A 6000-nucleotide genomic window follows, 5' to 3' on the forward strand; every position below is an offset into this window, starting at 1 on the left:
AAATGAGAAAACTGCTGCTGGGAAGACTAAGTGAGATTATGTGGAGAGCTTTGCACAGCATATGTGCTTAATAAGTCCTTGATATTATTATTATTATTAAGAATAATATTGATACAAGTACCCATCCAGTAAGGAAAATCACCTTGAGGCTGGGAAGGCAGGTGCAAATAAGGTTAAAATTTATGCTTTTGTGTAAGGAGTACCATTTTTCCTCTGTTTATTCAGGTATAACTTTCACAAGAGAAACCTAAAATCAAACTGAAAGAATAAAAATAGCTGACAAACTTTGTCATTTTTACATGCAGGAACTATCTGGTATTATTAGAATTTGTATGTGATGGGGGAAATGCCATGATGGGGAAATAAAAAATCCTTTGATCAATACACCATCATTTGAATGTAACATTGATATGTCCAAAAACTTTTTACAAATAGCTTCAGAGGCACTGGACTTAGGCTGTGCCACCGCTGGGTGGTTTGCAGCTTGGTCAGCAATATTTAAAACTGCAGTCTTTCTGGAAGGATTGGTGCTAAAAGGAAAGGGCAGGCCTGGTTGTGTGTCAAAATTTAAGGTTCTGTGGCACACAAGGGAACCAGTGACTTGGGAATCTGGGAGGCTGGTTATCTGAGGTGGTATTAGATATGAATAGGGAAGAGGATGTCTGAGGCACATAACAGTTCTAAGATTTGCCTGCTCAATAACTGAACACCAATCTCCTTACCCTGGCCTGTATTCAGGGCTCCCTGTAATCCTGGTCTTTCATATCCTTTCAGTGTTTGCTTTCTCTACTTTACTTATATTCCAGCCAACTGAGCTAATTTTATTCTCTAAACACGCATCTTTGTTTATGCCCTCTCTGCCACCAGAAATTGCCTTCTTCCAATGCTGTATGTTCAGATCCTACCTAAGATTGTAGATCTATGATCTTTATCGCTGCCTACTGTCTTTCTCCTTGTCCCCACAGTGACCCAGAACTTATCTGGCAGGAGAAATTTATGCCTTCCTTTAATTCCATAGCATTTCACCTACTTTTCCTGAGGTACTTAACACCTTTTTTTTCTGTTCTCTCCTTGAAGTTCATTTTTGATACAGATAAATTAATCAGTTGATAGATGAGAAAGGAACAGTGATTCGACTTCAGGAAATCATAAAAGCTCCATGGAGGAGTGGTGTTTTGACCTAGGCCTTGAAGAATGAGTACAATTTGGACTAACGGAAATGAGAGAGAAGCTCGGTTCAGGTTAATGAACAGAGTAAGCAAAGCAAATAGGAAAGACCAATTGGTTAAAATAACATGGAGTATTGACTGGAGAGCCATGAGATATACACTGAAATAAAAATTTAGGGCTAGATTTTGCTTTTTAATAACAGCTATATATTTTGTCTAACCTTGGTTGCCCAGTACTCTGCAGACTGTTAACTAGTGTCTCTTTTCTGCTCTCTCAGCATCCACTTTCCTGTAGTTCTTCCCATTTTAGATCCATCCATGATCCATCTGAGAATGAGTGATTTTCTAAAACACAAATCTGATTATACCTTTCTCCTAAATAAAACTGTTTATTCTTTGTTTAAAGTTTCATTGTACAATTTAAATCCAAACTCCTAAGCAAGACTCACATTAAAATTAGTTTATGCATAATTTTCCAGTTTACTCAAAGGAGCACCTGGGGACATCTTGTCAATTCCAGTCACCTTCCAAATCTGGAAGGGATTTCTTCTGATGGGTATCTACATGTCCTTCTTTAATGTACCCCTCAGATTATGTAGTGATTTCCACAGGGTCATGCCCCATATGGGAATATCTTCATTATGTCAGGTTTCCTTTGCCCTTCTGCCTGATCAGATAGATGGCCAGGCTACTGGCCACTGCCCATGAGTCAGTAAAAACCCAAACATAGGGGCTTTTACCCCTGTTCAACTGTTTCATTACTGCTAGTAAAACTGCATGAAGTTCAGCACACCCTGCTGATCTGTTTTTACCTTCTTTGATCAGAGTGGCAGGCTTTCAAAGAGGATCTTGTCCATTCATTTTGGAATAGCCATCCATAAACCAGCTCATTGATGTTCAGTCGGGAGCTGTTCACGGGGCACTGCTCACATGGCAATCAGTTCCAGCAGCTCCTCAGGCAGCTCCAAAGTCAGTCCTAGTGGAAAAGTCTCCCTGCTTGTGAGTACTCTCCTTGCATTCTCCAGGCATAAGGATCCTGTATAAATCATTTCCATTTTATTATGAAACTCTTCCAGCACTGCCATCCCCAGTAGAGTGAAATTCTGATATCAAGATCACTTTATGCCCTTCAGTCATTGGGGGAGCTTCAATTAATATCCAATAGCAATGTAGTAAATACCCCTCAAATGGAAATTCTCTGGTTCAAAGTACCAGTAGTTGTCACTGGGAGGTGCTCACAGGCTCTTAACATAAGCCTGTCTCTGCTCCACACAGGGCTATTGCACAGAGAATTTGTCTCTACCAGGAGTCCAGCTTCTATTGTACATTGTTCAGACTCAAGAAATCTTACTGGTTCCCATTTAGAAGGTATGATTAATATTGCTTGAAGGGCAGATTTACATGCCTTCTTTTTTACAGTACTAGGTAAGGGACATGTTCCTCACTCACAGTGTCCATTCCCAAAATACAATCAGGTAGAAGAGATGCAACTTTTTTACATCATATCTGCTTAAACATTCCCAATTTCATGATCCTATTCATAACCCATTACCAAACATTTCCTTTTCCATCACTGTGTGAACTGCCTTCCTTTTCTTTCAAGTCCCAAACACTACCCTCAACATCCTCTTTTGTCTTTAGCTGAAGATGATATTTAAGGTGAAGATTTTAGTCATTTTGGTGAATTGCTCAGTTTTCCTGAGTCTCTACCATGTATGCATATTATTAAACTTTTGTTTGACTTCCTCTTATTGATTTGTCTTACATCAATTTCATTCTTAGACCAACCAGAAGAACCTAGAAGGGTAAAGGAAAATTTCTTCCTTCCGACACTTGGGTAACAGCCATTTTCACAGGTGAACATCCAGTTGTCGATCATCATAAAGCCAACCCCACTTGGCTTGCATAGGAAGCATATCTGCTGCTTCATCTGGGGTGTTTTATTTGGCATTTATAGGGGGATTTGGGAAGTTCCCCTTCTCAGGATAAACATACTTTGTATGGCTTTTATCTAGTCCACCAGGCTGGCTGTTCCCTTGGGAATAACTTCCTGTGTTTCTGGATAATGTATAGCCACCTGTGATTGTTCCATAGTGAGCTATGGGTTCTGTATCAACCCAAATATGCTCTTCCACTCTGCAGCATTTAAAACCAAAAACACAGCCCCCCAAGTTATTGCATGTATATTCCAGTCTGATGTTCAAATGAAATATAGGCTTCATGACAGATCCAAGAACTGGCTTTTGAATTGGGTATAACCAAGGTAGCAACTGATAACATTACCACAGTCTGTTCACTGAGTCAATACAGAATATTTGAAAACACATCACTGCTATTTTCCCAGATATTTAAGAGGATTTTCTAAGTGTGAACTAGAAGGATGTTAGACAATGTGCTATTTGCTCTCACTCAAATGGGGTTTAATTGGCCAAACATACCTCCATTGGGATTTTGGAATAGCTACTACCAGAAAATGGTGCATTACTGGTTTTTACAGCTCACTTTAATTCAATAAACTAGTATCTTCTAAAATTGATGATGGGGATAAAACAATAAATAAAACATGTTCTATGGGAGTTTAAACTTGAGAGAACATAATGTTGGTATAATACAGTAAACAAAAAATGCAGCTAATTTTCTGGTTTAATCAGCTAAAGCATAAAATGGATTTCCATTGAAACTATTAAAATAAGGCTTAAAATTATACTTACACTTTATTTAAAACAATGGACTACTGGAAGAGATAAAGGATATATCTTTAGAAATATCAAGAAAAAAATCAAAGTCAAGTAGGCTTTTCATGTGTGCTTTTTCAAGACTCATAGAATTACATCTGATTGCTATTTGACTACATTTACGATTGAGTGAAAGGAAAATCACAATGGAGTCAGTATTGCTATGAGAGAGCTCTCTAAAATGGAGCCTGGAGGTCATTAAGGAAGTGGGGCTTATGCACATCTCAGTCCAGATGCAATCTGAGCCTTCATCACTAAATAAATCATGACAGCCTGTCCCTCAAAGGCAAATATATCCTTTTTGCAACAGAGTCAATTGTTATTCTTGCAAAACAACTTTAACAACCTTGTTGCTTTTGCCTTAGTAAGTCCCTGTTTCTCTTCCCTGGAACACTCTTTCAGTTTTACCCAAATCTGTGTTTCCTGAATTGCAATTCCTAGGACCTCAAATAAAGCTCTTTGTTCTTTGCAGCCTCAATACTAATTATTATTCAACAATTGTAATAATGATCATCATCTGGATAATAGAAAAGGAAACAAAAAAATTTAAAAACTTGGGCTCATGTAGAGAGGTTCACAATTGAGTGCTATAATGTAAGCACTTATTCTGTGTGGACAGCCTGTAATATTTTCTTTTTCTCCTAGTCCCAGAGCACTACTATGAATCTCAAACGAAATGTATGGAGGAAAAAAAACACAAACATTGTATTATTTTTGTTCTTATGGTTGTTCCATGATTCCTGCACTTTCAAGGATTCCTTTAAAATTTATCAGTTACTTTACCCATGCCCATTCTTCCTTGCTCTGCCATGAACTCAGGGAAGGAACTCTTCTTCAGCCTTAGAGAACAAGCCTTGATTAATCACTAATCATGGTTGTCTCACTTCCATTTTTAAATCATTGGTCGTCTCACTCCCATTGTTAAATCACTGGTTTAGTTATGTTATGTCACATAATTCTGGCCAAAAGGCTATGAAGGTAGGTCTGTTAGAGAGCTTCTTGTAGGCTTTCCTTGCACTTAAAAGGGATTCAGTATAAGACAATTCCTTTCTAACTCTGGACATTGTGATAAGGTGATGTTTGGAATTATGGAAGCTGTCTATGAAGGGGCCAATTGAAGAGGAAAAGTCCATTCACTGTGGCAGGTAGGATGAAATGATAGGCATCATCTGGTTTGACAAAAATCACTGTTCTACTGAATGCTTTAACTGAGCTTCTTCCAGATTCCTTGTTATGAAAAATAATAAATCCCTGTGTCTAAGCCGATTTTAATGAATCTATGTTGTTTGCAGTTGAAAGCATCCTAAATCATACTGAATGATAATTTTTCTAATCATTGATAAACTATTCCCAACATCTAGGTCTCTCATCTTTCTAGTTCTGAAATTAACTCTGTATCAGCCTGTTTTTTTGCATTAACTTTTTTGATTAGTCATGCACTTTATATTTGAGAAAACTTGATACAGAATATAACTAAACTGTTTTCATATAGTATGGAAATTCTTTCATGAATATCAGCATTACTATTCACTTATAACATCACCTGAGTCATTGCAGAATTATACTCCCTTAATTTTAGAACAGATCTATATTTAAATAAACCATATCTTATCCATGTAGCTATCTGTAGTAACTTAACTTTAGAAATGATTGTTAAAATTTGATAATCTACTCCCATCCTAAATAAGACATGCTGTAAGACAAACTAAAACTCCCCCAAAATCCTTTTTTATATTTAACAAAAGTCCCTTAACTTAAACATGCACTTTTTTTTTCTTGTTATAATTTCAGAGTAGGTGCATATCTGACCATCATATTATAGACTTGCATATTGAAAATTAAAATTGAATTACTTTTCTGTTTAAATTACTGAGTTATAAACCAGTACAAAATAAATTATTACTATGATTCCCTGTGTATGATTGGTACTTTAAAAAATTGAGTTCCAAATATGTACAGAATATATCAAAATTCCTATAGAATCAAAAACTAGGAAATCACTCTCCTGAATGCCTATGTACCCTCAATACACAGATGGCATCACCCCTACTTTATCAAAATATCAACAGAAGAAGGGGGAAATCCTTTTAATTTGG

This window comes from Balaenoptera borealis, assembly GCF_965194805.1.
Source record: "Balaenoptera borealis genome assembly, chromosome: 3".
NCBI classification, from domain to species: Eukaryota; Metazoa; Chordata; class Mammalia; order Artiodactyla; family Balaenopteridae; genus Balaenoptera; species Balaenoptera borealis.